Source organism: Saccopteryx leptura, chromosome 2, assembly GCF_036850995.1.
Source record: "Saccopteryx leptura isolate mSacLep1 chromosome 2, mSacLep1_pri_phased_curated, whole genome shotgun sequence".
NCBI classification, from domain to species: domain Eukaryota; kingdom Metazoa; phylum Chordata; class Mammalia; order Chiroptera; family Emballonuridae; genus Saccopteryx; species Saccopteryx leptura.
In genome coordinates, this window is record NC_089504.1 from 125,337,618 (window position 1) to 125,354,111 (window position 16,494).

A 16,494-nucleotide genomic window follows, 5' to 3' on the forward strand; every position below is an offset into this window, starting at 1 on the left:
AATTATAAAAACAATCTACACTTAGTGAAAATTTACAAATTACATAAAAGTGTAAGTAAAACAAATATGAAAATTGAAATTGAAGTTAATTCTCATAAGAACTGTACGTACCAAGAACAGGACTAAATATTGAGCATTTAGAGGTGAAGTACTGTATTTTCACATTGTGCCATTGAAGATACTGTATACTGACTATTAATTACCAGCATGCTGATGAACACTATTAATATTTCTTTTTAACATATTATGCTTTTTTATCATATAAAGTTGTTTGGGTTTTTTGTGTTTGTTTTTTAGTGAGAGAGAAAGGGAGAGAGAGAGAGGGCCAGACAGGGATAGACAGAAAGGGAGAGAAGAGAAGCATCAACTCTTAGTTGTGGCGCCTTCATTGTTCATTGACTGCTTCCTCATACGTGCCTTGACCCACAGGCTTTAGTTGACCCATTGACCCCGTGCTTAAGCCAGCAATCTTTATGCTCAAGCCAGTGACCTTTGGACTCAAGCTAGCGACCCTGGGTTCATGTCTATTATCTCACGCTCAAGCTGGAGACCCTGCGCTCAAGCTGCTCAGCCTGCACTCAAGCTAGGTGACCCCACACTCAGGCTGGCGACCTCAGGGTTTTGAACCTGGGTCCTCAGTGTCTCAGTCCAATGCTCTATCTGCTGCACCACCACCTGCTCAGGCAGGATTTTCTTAATTCATTAAAATTTCTCTAATACAAAATTTTTATGGCTTCATCTGATAGAGCATCATAAATTATGCTTTCTAAAACCTTTGCCATAATGTTGAGTTTTTAAATTTTTTCCAGTCTTTACTATACTAAATAATACTATGAAAAATATAGTTATGCATTCATGTATGCTTTGATTGCCTCTTATAACAGATATAAGCAGAATTCCTAAAACATGAGTTATTGTAGCACAAAATGTACTGTGTATGCATATATATCCTACTGATTCTGTTTCTCTGGAAAACCAGAAAGAAATATATTTTATATATAAATATGTAAAGGGAGATTTATTATGAGATGTTAACTCCTGTGATTATGAGGGCTGAGAAGTCCCACAATCTGCCATCTGTGTGCTGGAGACCCGGGAAAGCAGTGGTGCACTTCACTCTGAATCCAAATGCCGGAGAAGCAGGGGAGTGATGAAGTGGTGTAACTCCTACTCACAGAGCTGGAGAGATTAGAGGAGATGTCCCAGTTCAATCATGAGGCAGGAAAAAATAGGGCAAGTTCTTCTTCCTCATTCTTGTGTTCTCTTCAGGTCCTCAAAGGGTTGGTAGGTGCCCACCCACACTGGTGAGGGCCATCTACTTTCCAGAATCATTCATGTAAATGCTCTTTTCCTCTGGAAACATCCTCACAGACACACCCAATAATAATAATAATAATAATAATTGTTCATCTGGATAAACCCTAGCCAGTCAAACTGACATATATTAACAATCACACTTATAAACATTTTAAAGCTCCTGATGAACGATGTTAAATCAATTTTCAGAGAAGTTCCAGCAAATTTGCATGACTTCTAATGTTATATACAAGTGTCCATTCATGAAACACTTGTAAATATAGAATAGTACCTCATTTTATAATATTTAATAATTTAATACATAAAAAATCTTTCCATTAAATTTTTGTTCTTTATGACTAAGTGGAATATTTTATTGTTATTACCATTTGGATTTCCACTTCTGTAGCTTCTCTCTCACTGAAAGGAAGCTGCATTATACCGACTTTAGGTGGCATTTTGAAACCAAATCTTACCAGGCTACCCACATTCTAGAATGCATGAGAATTCCCATATTTTTCAAATCCTTACAATATTTAATTCTATTAAACTTTCTGATTTTTTTTAATTACCGGTGAGTTGCCTTCTAAGTCACTTCTGTGAACATAGTTTTATAACCTTTGGACATTTTTATTAGTTTCTCCCCTTCTGCTTTGTTTATTTGAAACAGCTTAATGTCCTAAATATTGTGGTTGCCAGTTTTTGTGCTGTAAATGTGTTTTTATATAATTTTGTCCTTCATTGAATATAAATTATTGTTTTGATATAGTTAAGCCCGTCTGTTTTTTTTCTTTAATTTTTTTTTTTTACTCTTTTGGGCTGCAAATCATGATGATGAACATACTGCCCTACAATCTCTTCTGTTAGTTGTATTTATAGACTTATGCATGGATGTGTATCTTCTCCCTTTCTATCACTTACATCATTTATTTATATACATATACCCTTTTTTCTTCCTTTTTACAAGGATTACTCTCCAGGACATAGTCATCACACTTGTTAAATATTCACAAGCTAATGTCATCACTCTTACATATTGATAACTCACAGCTTTTGTGAAGTATTTGAAAGTCAGGTCACCCTGTCAATTGTGAAAATATAGTAATACCTTGTCTCCTGTGGGCAGCTTTCCTATTCATTTCACCAGGGTTATATTTTCTGTCAAGTGTTTACTATAGATTTAACCTTTCTTTTTTTCACTTGAGAAAAGCCCCCCACCCCCGAGGAAGCGAAAATCTACAATTAATTTTGTCATCATCAGGCTTCATTACAAGAAAATATTTTAATCTCTGACTGTTATTTTAATACAATGGTAAAAAATAAAAATGGTCAAAAATATTTTTTATAATTTTAGAAATTTAGTTTTAATTATTATAATTAAAACAAAGTATCCATATCTACTAGTAAAATTTACTATGTATATTATTGCAATAAAGAATTTATTTTTCAGGGATATGTCATATATTTCAAGGAAGCTTAATATGGCTAGATCTTGGAAATAAAAAAGTAGAGATAAGCAGGATAAAAGTATGCATAGCAAGTACTTAAGGGATTTTAAACAAGGTTATTATAGAATCATACTGTGTTTTAAAAGGATCAGCCCCCTAGCACTGTGGTGACTTGGTTGGAAATTAGCAAGACAAACTTAGAAATTTTGAAATGATTGAATACATTTTGTGAGAAATGTTGTTGCGATGAGAGTGAGAAGTAGAAGATATCTAGGAAGTATCACTGATAGCACTTATGGTTGATGTAGTTTTGAGAAATGGGTAAGAAAGAAGGAGGAGTAATTATAGAAACTCAGCTTTGTGGCTTAGGCTGCAACGTGCTTTGAGTTCTGCATGCTAAGACAGGGAAAAGGGCAAACAGCATTCCTATAGTTAAGGTGACACACTCAGTTTCTGAATGAGTTTATCTAATTACCACCCATATGAGATAACCACTACGTTACAACAGAATCCAGAATTCAGAATTTTTCAGTAGAATAAGAGTAAGCATTCTTTAATTACCAAAGAAAGTAAAAACCTTGAGTTTCTAGAATTTCTATAATTGAAGTAAATGTTTTCCTTCCTATTACTTATGAAAAACTAAAAAGGAACATACTAAAGAATAGAGATGAAGGTGAAAGGAACAAGGCTTTTTAAAAAAATATCAACTCCTATCTCATTATAACTAAATAATATTAAATTAGTAATATTGGTATTAAATTAGTAATATCTATCAATTTTCTTTTCAGCATCCAATGCTCACATACACATAAAATGAACAACCCATTGAAATTAGTGAGAATGGGAGTAATCACATTTATAACTAAGATTATCTTTATTCATAATAATTGTTTACTAGCTGTTGCACTAATATTTAGAACTTTTTCAAATATGCTCTTCTTTTTGAAGTATTTGTGTATATCTCTAGCCTGTATTCAACTAATTTTTTCAATTTTTTCCTTCATGTTAAATTATACAACAACTTGCTTTCATTAATTGTTTAGAGATTAGCAAAAACACTTTAAAAGCATTAGTAAATTGCTATTTGTGATCTAGAAGTCTGGAGTCTTAAGTTAAAATAACATGCAGTCATTTTTTTTTTAGCATTCTGTTTCCCCACTAATAATAGATAACTCACAGCAGCTATTTTCTTTTCTGTCAGGAAAACTATTCCTACCTGATTTAAGTGACACTCCAAGCTCAGTTATCAATTATACTAATTAAGGTCAAATAGAATGGAACAGCAGACTTTGTGGAAAACAATCTGGTCAAGGGAAACTGTTGTTAGTTTAAAGACATCATGTGTATGTATGGCAGCTTCTTCAGAAGTTATTAATGATCTAGACAGTCACCTATAACTACCGTATTCCCACATGTATAAGACACTCCCATGTATAAGACACACCTTCATTTTGAGGCCCAAAATTTGAAAATAAATGTATTACATAAAGTTATTGAACTCAAGTTTTATTCATCATAAAATTCATATAACTCCTCATCACTGTCAAAGTCCTATCCATTAGCTTGTCCTCATCTGTGTCTGATGATGAATCACTGTTTTCATATATTGCCTCATCCTCAGTTCCACCTATGGCATTTGAAATGCCACAACCACTGTATAAGATGCACTCAGTTTTTAGACCCCAAATTTTTCGAAAAAGGGTGCATCTTATACATGGGGAAATATGGGTATATCTCCAAAATTCACATTATTTTGTGTTCCAGGAATTGTGGGAAAAATTAGTCTGTAGTGAAAAATCAGTGTTTGCCAAATGGACTATTACTCCTCCTGATGTTGCTACAAAAGCAGTAGTAGGAGTTGTTTTCTTTCCTTTTAAATAGTAGACTTTGAACATTGTTGAATGATAATGTTTTAGCAAAAACAAAGTTATCAAGAATCAACATCTTAATAATTATAGATAAAATAATAGTTATATTTATTTATCTAAAATGATTATTTGTATATCTAAAATATACTGTATGCTTTTCTTTAAAAATAATACTTTAATTTTTGGTCATAAGACAAAATTATTTTTGTGAAAAAGTATCTCTGTAGTCTGGGTTAATGTTAACTGTTGCAGCAGCAATGGCACCAGAACTCCAGAAGCTTCCATAGCTTTTTTATTTTTAATTTAATTTTATTTTTTTACAGAGACAGAGAGAGTCAGAGAGAGGGATAGATAGGGACAGACAGACAGGAACGGAGAGAGATGAGAAGCATCAATCATCAGTTTTTTGTTGTGGCAATTAAGTTGTTCATTGATTGCTTTCTCATAAGCTTCCATAGTTTAATACAATTGAAGTTTTGCTGTTGGTCATCCCTTCCTGAGTGTTTTGCCTCCAAGTAATTAGCAGGCTTCTATAATCCTCTAACGTCTCTGTCTTCATTTTAAAGATATAAGTAATTGTAAAGAATTAAGCAGGAGATTTTATATACAAAAAGTCATCAAATTTTCTAAACTTAATTTAAATGGGTACTAAAATAATAGCTATGTGTCCAGGAAGAAATAGAAATGGTCTAATAAATATATAGCAGTATTATTTTTACAGTCTACCCTTCTGGTCACCAAATAGTCCTTTCATGCTACCTCCCATATTCGCAGCTTCTCCAAATGAACACCTTATAATCCTATCCAGTCTCAGCAGCTGGCTTATATTCTGGGATCTCTAGAAAATGACAGTTATCTTCATCAGATTCATGTATGAAACCATATTCATGATTCTAAAATCTGAAAAGTAAAAATTATGTTTTCTGTCTGCTGAGCCTCCAAATACATATATATACTAACAGACAGATACAAAATAATCTTAACAGCAAATCTTGTTTGGAAAATGGGAGAGTAGGAGGCAAATAGAAGTCTGACATTTATGGTATGGCATTTTGGAATACAGCTAGGCAGATATTGTTAAGTCCCACTTGCTGAAGTAAAGAAAATCCTCAATTAGCCTTGATTATCTACCTTGGGAAAAACTTCTTTGTTAAGAAAACCAAATTCAATGAAAGTGTTTCCTTCTTATCCTCCATGGTCACATCTAAAGGGCATATTGATGAATATGTCTTTCTTGGCTATCCAGCTTACAAAACCCATCTCATGTTCATGGAAATTTGGATATCCAAAAGCCCCCAATTTTTTTAAAAGACTGAAGAATCAAACCCTTTTTTAATGGACTTGTAGTTATTTGTAAGAATAGTTATTTTTAAAACTGTATGGAATCACATAAAACACTGAATAGCAACAGTGATCTTGAGAAAGAAGACCAAAGTTGGAGGAATCACGTTACCTTGTATCAAACTATACTAAAAAGTCATAGTAATGAAACCAGTATGGTACTGGAATAAAAACAGATATATAGATCAATAAAATAGGATAGAGAATCCAGAAATAAACACATATTTATATGGTCAATTAATATTGGACAAATGAGACAAAAACATGCAATGGGTTAAAGATACTCTATTCAATAAATAATGTTGGAAATACATACAACCTTCTTACACCATACAAAAAATAAGCTCAAAATAAATTAAAGACGAATACTGTATTAGATTCAAAACCATTAAAGTCCTAGAAAAAATATAAGCAGGAAACCCTAAAACTTTTTCTAAGCAATATATATTTCTGAAATATCTTCTCAGGCAAGAGGAACAAAAGAAAAAAAAGTAACAGGCTCTGGCCGGTTGGCTCAGTGGTAGAGCGTCAGCCTGTTGTGCAGGAGTCCCGGGTTTGATTCCCGGCCAGGGCACACAGGAGAAGTGCCAGTCTGCTTCTCCACCCTCCCCCTCTCCTTCCTCTCTGTCTCTCTCTTCCCCTCCCGCAGCCAAGGTTCCATTGAAGCAAAGATGGCCCCAGGCACTGGGGATGGCTCTATGGCCTCTGCCTCAGGTGCTAGAATGGCTCTGGTTGCAACGGAGCAATGCCCCAGATGGGCAGAGCATCGCCCCCTGGTGGGCATGCCAGGTGGATCCCGGTCGGGCGCATGTGGGATTCTGTCTGACTGCTTCCCTATTTCCAACTTCAGAAAAATACAAAAAATAAAAATTAAAATTAAAAAAAATAAAAAAATAAACAAATGTGACTTCATTAAATGAAATAGTATTTGTATAACAAAGAAAACCATCAACAAATTGAAAAAACAACACACTGAATGGTAGAACATATTTGCCAGTGACACATTTACTAATGGGTCAATATCCAAAATTTATAAAGAACTTATAAAACTCAACACCAAAAAAAATCAAACTATTCAATTAAAAAATGGGCAAAGAATCTGAATAGCCACTTCTCTAAAGAGGACACACAGATGGTCAATAGACATATAAAAAGATGCTCAATGTCACTAATTATTAAGGAAATGCAAATTAAAACCACAATGAGATATGACCTCACACATGCCAGAGTAGCTATTATAAATAAATAAAAAACAACTAGTATTGGTGAGGATATGGAGAAAAGGGAACCTTCACGCATTGTTTTTGGGAATGCAGACTAGTGCAGGCACTATGGGAAGTAGTATGAACTTGCTTAAAATATTAAAAATAAAACTATCATATGACTCAGCAATTCTACTTATAGGAATATAACTGAAGAAACCCAAGACACTAGTTCATAAGAATATATGCACCCTTATGTTCATTGCAGTGTTATGTATAATAGCCAAGATCCGGAAACAGTCCAAGTGGCCATCAGTAAATGAGTGGATAAAAAAGCTGTGGTACATATAATATATACAATGGAATGCTATTCATCTATAAAAAAAAGAAGAAAATATTACTTTTTGCAACAGCATGGGTGGAGCTGGAGAGCATTATAATAAATGAAATAATCCAATCAAAAAAGATAAGTACCATATGATTTCACTCATATTGGAATCTGATGAACAAAATTAACTAACAAGCAAAATAGAGACAACTCATAGATAAAGAGTTAGCTGACAGCTGTGGGTAGGGTGGTCAGAGGTAGGATTGAGCAAAAAAAAAAATTATGAACACAAACAACGTGTTGATTGCCATAGGGAAGGGTGGTAGGGGAAGGTAGAGGAGGTTATATGTGGGTAAATGGTGATGGAGGGAGATTTGACTTTGGGTGGTGAACAGACAATACAGTGTATAGATAAGGTGTTGTAGAGCTGTGTAACTGAAACCTGTATAATTTTGTTAACCAGTGTTAACCCAATAAATACAATAAATTCAATGAAAAGAAAGAAATAATTTTGGCAAACAATTTGCTTCTACTCATTTCCAGATTAAAGTAATAAAAACTACCAGACTTCACCTTGGCCAGTTGGACTCAGTAGATAGAGTGTCAGACCTGCATGCAGACATCTCTGATTTAATTTCCAGTCAGGGCACACATGAGAAGCAACCATCTGCTTCTCAACCTCTCCCTTTCTCCCCTTCCTTCTCTCTTCCCTTCTCATGATCAGTGGCTTGATTGGTTCATGTGTTGGCCCTGGGCGCTGAGGATAGCTCAGTTGATCTGAGCATTGACCACAGGCACTGAAGGTAGCTCAATTGGTTTGAGCATTGGCCCCAGATGGGGGTTGCAGGATGGATCTCGGGTGGGACACATGCTGGAGTCTGTTTCTATCACTCCTCTTCTCAATAAAACAAAACAAAACAAAAAACTCTACCAGACTTTGTTCTCAATTGTGTTTCATTTCTTTGCTATCTTGCTGTTAAGCCTCTCTCTATCTCAACTTAACATCAAGTCATCTTGAAGCTCTCAAATTTCAGTTGGCAAAATATGCTTTTTATTTGATCTGTGGCACAAATCTGAGTCACTCTGTAAAGCTGAGACATCTCACTGGGTCTTGTTCAAAGTCTTCCAAATATCTCTTAATTATTTTGAACTTCTCTATTCCTTCCCAGTTCTACTTTAAACCTGGCTGTTATTTTCTGAGCTTATCTTTCTTATAATATTTTGATAAAACTATCAATAAAAAAGACATACTACTACCTATTCTTTAAACATTTCTAGAACTACAAACTCAGTCAGCTCTGGACTGCCTTTCATGCTGCCACACAAGATAGGTTTTAAGTGTCTTTTCATTGCAATGACCAACTGATCAACCTGCTTTATTCATATTTTTACCATCTGCTACCTCACTACTAAGATAATGTCACATGCTGTAATTTTTGTGATCAGCATCTCACTTCAAGGTACTTATTTTTGTATTAATCAGTGTAATTAATGCTAGATGTTTCAATAATCTCAAAATCTTTGTGCTACTCTCACTGATGCAAAGTCCAGTGTAGATGTTCAGCTTTCCTGAGAAGTCCACATACAAAATAAATGATGTACAGATTCCGCATATTTGCATCTCATAACACCACCATCTTTAAATATGACCTTTAATGACTCCTTTTATGGAGAAAAGAAAGAATGAAGAAATTGCTACAGAGTGTTTATAAGCGGGCCTGGAAACCTACTCTTCATTTTCCAGTCCTATGTGTGCAACATAAGTGCAAAGGAAGCTATGAAAAACGGGTTAGCTATGAACTGAGAAAAACAAGTGCTTTAACGGTAAATACCTCAAATAAAAAGCATAATAATGCAAAATGCAACTTTAATAATCCAGTGGAAATTTTCTTATTTATTTTATTTTTCTATAACTTAACTTCCTTTGAAAAAAATTCACTTTCCACTAGGAAACTATTATCAAACTATCATGAATAGTCAATTTGTAAAGTGTTCATGCCTAATAAATATTCAGTTTATTGCAACATTTTAAAATGTGGATGCTTGTTAGAGTATAGAATATTGGCCTATTTGTGGTATTATTTTTTATATTTTAGTTCTTATTTCTAAAGTAAGTAAATGTACATGCCAATTTTGAAAACATTTGCATGGAAAGCTTAATGTGGAAATAGTTCATGGCCACTTACTGCTGAAGATGGAAGTTTAGTTAGGGCATCTCTAATGTTCTTTTTACTTTCAACATTTGTTCAAATGTGACACTCTTGAATTCAAGCAAAAGTTATGCTAAACTAGCATATTACTGTGTACAAAACCTCACATCCTTTCTCCAACTCACTAAATATAATAATAAAGATTAGTTTCCTCATAATATTTTGAAAGAATAAAAAATAATGTAAGAACTAAAATTAAAGGGCATTTAAGGTAATTTTTGCTCTGATTTTTAAATAGTATACTCATTATAAAAGAAATGAGAACTAGAATAAAGAAAAAAAAAACACCAAAATCTCCAAAGACCAAGACATGGAAACAAAGTGTGACTCAATAGAAGATTGGATAAAGAAGATGGGGTACATCTATACAATAGAATACTACTCAGCCATAAGAAATGATAATTTATTGCCATTTATGACAATATGAGTGGACCTTGAGAACATTATATTAAGTGAAATAAATCAGAAAAAGCTAAGAACTATATGATTTCATACATAGGTGAGATATAAAAATGAGACTCATGGACATAGATAAAAGTGAAGTGGTTATCAGAGGGAGGAGGAAGAGGGGAGTAAAGAAGGACAAATATACAGTCATGGAAAATGAATTGACTGAGTGATCGGCACACAACACAATCAACAGTTCAAAAGCTATAGAGATGTTTACCTGAAACCTATATACACTTATTGATCAATGTCATCTTGTTAAATTTGATTTCTAAATTAAAAAAATACAAAGACCTTAGCACCTCAAAATAGATAACCTGTTTTCTACTTGTTGTTGCTTTTGAATATGTGTATGTTTTATAATATATGTGATTTTCTAAATATACAGTTTTTGTTTTCCATTAAGTATTAATGGAAACATTATTAAATAGTCTATGAATACATGATTTTTTATTTTTTTATTCTTTTTATAATAATTTTATTTTTTTAATGGGGTGACATCAATAAATCAGGATACATATATTCAAAGATAACAAGTCCAGGTTATCTTGTCATTCAATTATGTTGCATACCCATCACCCAAAGTCAGATTGTCCTCTGTCACCTTCTATCTTGTTTTCTTTGTGCCCCTCCCCCTCCCCCTTTCTCTCTCCTTTTCCCCCCTCCCCCCCGTAACCACCACACTCTTATCAATGTCTCTTAGTTTCACTTTTATGTCCCACCTACGTATGGAATAATGCAGTTCCTGGTTTTTTCTGATTTACTTATTTCACTTTGTATCATGTTATCAAGATCCCACCATTTTGCTGTAAATGTTCCGATGTCATCATTTCTTATGGCTGAGTAGTATTCCATAGTGTATATGTGCCACATCTTCTTTATCCAGTCTTCTATTGATGGGCTTTTTGGTTGTTTCCATGTCCTGGCCACTGTGAACAATGCTGCAATAAACATGGGGCTGCATGTGTCTTTATGTATCAATGTTTCTAAGTTTTGGGGGTATATACCCAGTAGAGGGATTGCTGGGTCATAAGGTAGTTCTATTTTCAGTTTTTTGAGGAATCACCATACATTCTTCCGTAATGGTTGTACTACTTTACATTCCCACCAACAGTATATGAGGGTTCCTTTTTCTCCACAGCCTCTCCAACATTTGCTATTACCAGTCTTGCTAATAATAGCTAATCGAACAGGTGTGAGGTGGTATCTCATTGCAGTTTTGATTTGCATTTCTCTAATAGCTAAAGAAGATGAGCATCTTTTCATATATCTGTTGGCCATTTGTATTTCTTCCTGGGAGAAGTGTCTGTTCATATCCTCTTCCCATTTTTTTATTGGATTGTTTGTTTGTTTGTTGTTGAGTTTTATGAGTTCTTTGTATATTTTGGATATTAGGCCCTTATCTGAGCTGTTGTTTGAAAATATCATTTCCCATTTAGTTGGCTTTCTGTTTATTTTGTTATCAGTTTCTCTTGCTGAGCAAAAACTTCTTAGTCTGATGTAGTCCCATTCATTAATTTTTGCCTTCACTTCTCTTGCCTGTGGAGTCAAATTCATAAAATGCTCTTTAAAACCCAGGTCCATGAGTTGAGTACCTATGTCTTCTTCTATGTACTTAATTGTTTCAGGTCTTATGTTTAGATTTTTGATCCATTTTGAGTTAATTTTAGTACAGGGGGACAAACTGTAGTCCAGTTTCATTCTTTTGCATGTGGCTTTCCAGTTTTCCCAGCACCATTTATTGAAGAGGCTTTCTTTTATCCATTGTGTGTTGTTGGCCCCTTTATCAAAAATTATTTGACTATATATATGTGGTTTTATTTCTGGACTTTCTATTCTGTTCCATTGGTCTGAGTGTCTATTTTTCTGCCAATACCATGCTGTTTTGATTGTCGTGGCCATATAATATAGTTTGAAGTCAGGTATTGTAATGCCCCCAGCTTCATTCTTTTTCTTTAAGATTGCTTTGGCTATTTGGGGTTTTTTATAGTTCCATATAAATCTGATGATTTTTTGCTCTATTTCTTTAAGAAACATCATTGGAAGTTTGATGGGAATTGCATTAAATTTGTATATTGCTTTGGGTAATATAGCCATCTTAATTATATTTATTCTTCCTAGCCAAGAACAAGGTATATTCTTCCATCTCATTATATCTTTTTTGATTTCCCTTAACAATGGTTTATAGTTTTCATTATATAAGTCTTTTACATTCTTTGTTATGTTTATTCCTAAGTATTTTATTTTTTTTGTTGCAATCGTGAAGGGGATTATTCTTTTGAGTTCGTTCTCAATTGTTTCATTGTTGGCATATAGAAAGGCTATTGACTTCTGTATGTTAATTTTGTATCCTGCGACCTTACTGTATTGGCTTATTGTTTCTAGTAGTCTTTTTGTGGATTCTTTGGGGTTTTCGATGTATAGGATCATATCATCTGCAAAAAGTGATACCTTTACTTCTTCTTTTTCGATATGGATGCCTTTTATTTCTTTTTCTTGTCTGATTGCTCTGGCTAGAACCTCTAGTACCACATTAAATAAGAGTGGAGAGAGTGGACAATCCTGTCTTGTTCCTGATTTAAGGGGGAAAACCTTCAGTTTAGTGCCATTTAATATGATGTTAGCTGATGGTTTATCATATATGGCCTTTATCATGTTGAGATATTTTCCTTCTATACCCATTTTGTTGAGAGTCTTAAACATAAAATTGTGTTGTATTTTATTGAAAGCCTTTTCTGCGTCTATTGATAAGATCATGTGGTTTTTGTTCTTTATTTTGTTGATATGGTGTATTACGTTAACCGTTTTACGTATGTTGAACCATCCTTGAGATTCTGGGATGAATCCCACTTGATCATGATGTATTATTTTTTTAATATGTTGTATTCGATTTGCTAGTATTTTGTTTAGTATTTTAGCATCTGTATTCATTAGAGATATTGGTCTGTAGTTTTCTTTTTTTGTGCCATCCTTGCCTGGTTTTGGTATGAGGGTTATGTTGGCCTCATAAAATGTGTTTGGAAGTATTGCTTCTTCTTCAATTTTTTGGAAGACTTTGAGTAGACTAGGAACCAAGTATTCTTTGAATGTTTGATAAAATTCACTGGTATAGCAGTCAGGGCCTGGACTTTTATTTTTGGGGAGGTTTTTAATGGTTTTTTCTATTTCTTCTCTACTAATAGGTCTGTTTAGGCTTTCTGCTTCTTCTTGACTCAGTCTAGGAAGGTTGTATTGTTCTAGGAATTTATCCATTTCTTCTAGGTTGTTGAATTTAGTGGCATAAAGTTTTTCATAATATTCTACAATAATTCTTTGTATATCTACGGTGTCCATGGTGATTTCTCCTCTTTCATTTTGGATTTTGTTTATATGAGTTCTTTCTCTTTTTTCCTTGGTAAGTCTTGCCAAGGGTTTGTCAATTTTGTTGATCTTTTCAAAGAACCAGCTCCTTGTTCTATTAATTTTTTCTATAGTTTTTCTGTTCTCTAATTCATTGATTTCTGCTCTGATTTTTATTATCTCCTTTCTTCGGCTGGTTTTGGGTTGTCTTTGTTCTTCTTTTTCTAGTTCCTTAAGGTGGGAAGTTAAGTGGTTTACTTGGGCTGTCTCTTGTTTGTTCATATATGCCTGAAGTGATATGAACTTCCCTCTTATCACTGCTTTTGCTTCATCCCATAGATTCTGATATGTCATATTGTCATTTTCATTAGTCTGTATATATCTTTTGATCTCTGCACTTATTTCTTCTTTGATCCATTCATTTTTTAAAAGTATGTTGTTTAGTTTCTACATTTTTGTGGGATTTTTTTCCTCTTTTTTGCAGTTGAATTCTAGTTTCAAGGCTTTATGATCAGAAAATATGCTTGGTACAACTTCAATTTTTCTGAATTTGCTGATGTTGTTTTTGTGGCCCAACATATGGTCAATTCTTGAGAATGATCCATGTACACTGGAGAAAAATGTATACTCAGTCACTTTGGGATGAAATGTCCTGTAGATGTCTATCATATCCAGGTGCTCTAGTGTTTTGTTTAAGGCCACTATGTCTTTGTTGATTCTCTGTTTGGATGACCGATCTAGAGCCGTCAGCGGTGTATTGAGGTCTCCAAGTATGATTGTATTTTTGTCAGTTTTTGGTATAAGATCAATAAGTAGCTGTCTTATATATTTTGGTGCTCCTTGGTTTGGTGCATATATATTAAGAATTGTAATGTCTTCTTGATTCAGTATCCCCTTAGCCATTATGAAATGGCCATTTTTGTCTCTGAGTACTTTTCCTGTCTTGTAGTCAGCATTATTAGATATGAGTATTGCTACACCTGCTTTTTTTTGGATGTTATTTGCTTGGAGTATTGTTTTCCAGCCTTTCACTTTGAATTTGTTTTTATCCTTGTTACTTAGATGAGTTTCCTGTAGGCAGCATACAGTTGGATTTTCTTTTTTAATCCATTCTGCTACTCTGTGCCTTTTTATTGGTGAGTTTAATTCGTTTACTTTTAGTGTAATTATTGATACTTGTGAGTTCCCTATTGCCATTTTATATCTTGCTTTCTGTTAGTTTTGTGTCTTGTTTGATCCTTCTCTTTCCTTTTTCTATCTTTTGTTTTTATTTGGTTGTATTCCATACATCTTTCCTCTGTTGCTATCTTTTTTATCTAATGTGCTTCTGTGGTGGTTTTTTCAATGGTGGTTACCTTTGAGTAATGAAAAGGGTCCCTACCCTGTTAATTGTATCGAACTATTTTGTGAGTACTTTTGCCCTCCATCATCCTTTGTTACTGTTAATCTCCATCTTCTCCCCCCCTTTCTTTTTGTTGTTGTCACAGTTTAAATTTGGTTTTATTGTGTTCTTCTTGGAGCTTTTACTTGTGGCTCTGTTTTTTTTTTGTTGTTGTTGTTGTTCTTTGTATCTGATTGGAGAACCTCTTTTAGTAATTTCTGGAGTGGGGGTTTTCTGATGATAAATTCCCTCATCTTTTCTGTATCTGTGAATGTTTTTATTTCTCCTTTATATTTGAAGGATAGCTTTGATTGGTATAGTATTCGTGGCTGAAAGTTCCTCTCTCTCAGGACTTTAAATATTGGGGTCCACTCTCTTCTAGCTTGTAGAGTTTCTGCTGAGAAATCTGATGATAATCTAATGGGCCTTCCTTTATATGTTGTATTCTTCTTTTCCCTGGCTGCCTTGAGAATTTTTTCTTTGCTGTTGGTTTGTGTCAATTTCATTATGATATGCCTTGGAGTAGGTTTGTTGGGGTTAAGAAAACTCAGAGTTCTGTTTGCTTCTTGAACTTGAGGCTTTAATTCTTTCCACAGGCTTGGGAAGTTCTCATCTATTATTTGTTTATGTTCTCCATTCCATTTTCTTTCTCTTCTCCCTCTGATATACCTATTATTCTTATGTTATTCTTTTTGATGGAGTCAGATAATTCTTGTAGGGCTATCTCATTTTTTTTTAAGTTTTGAGTCTCTTTCGTCTTCTCTCTGTTGTGCCTCAAGTTGCTTGTCTTCTATTTCACTAATCCTCTCTTCTATCTGACCTGTTCTATTAGCTAAGCTTGTTACTTCGTTTTTCAGCTCGTAATTGAGTTTTTCATCTCTGTTTGATTTGTTTTTATAGTTTCAATTTCCTTGGACATATATTCTTTGTGTTCATTGAGTTGTTTTCTGAGCTCCCTAAATTGCCTTTCCGTGTTTTCTTGTATATCTCAGAAAATTTTTAGGATTTCTATCTTGAATTCTCTGTCATTTAGCTCCAAGGTTTCCAATATATTAAATTTTTTCTCCATAGATTTTTCCTCATCTAGCTGTGTTACCTCTCTTTCTTTTGTATCCATGATATTCAATTTTCTCTTCCTTAATGGCATCTGAGGGTGGTTTTGTTGATAGTATTAATGAGATTTAATAAAGAATAAAAAGTTAAAAAAATAAAAAATCGAAGAGTTGTTTTTTTAAAAAAAATTAATAATGAAATAAATAAAATAAAATAAAATAAAAATTTTAAAGAAAGGAAATTATTCCCCCCCTCCTTTTTTCCTCTCCTCTCCTCTCCCCTCTTTCTTGAGAAAATCTTGTGGTGAACTGTGAATTATAACAAACAATGCCTGTAATGGAGGGCCTGAATTGGGGAAAAGTAATAAAGGGGCAAAAAAAAGAAAAAAAAAAGAAAAAAAAAGAAAAAAGAAGGGGATACGGACCCACAAAAAGAAAATAAGGAAAAAATTTGGGTCAAGAATAAAATGATTTGCTTTTAGGTGTTGGTTGACTAAGAGTTATGATGAGAGGAATAAGAGGAAAACAGAAAAATGGGGGGACAAATTAAAAAATTACTATTGTATTTAGTGGAACAAGAAC

General features: G+C 33.7%; 1 protein-coding gene and 1 non-coding gene across 2 annotated transcripts in view; both read left to right on the forward strand.

The window, feature by feature from the left end:
* The window catches only part of MGAT4C (MGAT4 family member C), a 489,918-nt gene that overhangs the window by 168,451 nt on the left and 304,973 nt on the right, over positions 1-16,494 (forward strand). The gene's annotated exons all lie outside the window — the stretch shown is intronic.
* On the forward strand, positions 6,452-6,527 carry TRNAN-GUU (transfer RNA asparagine (anticodon GUU)). Its single transcript has one exon. It is a non-coding gene; the product is annotated as a tRNA-Asn (tRNA).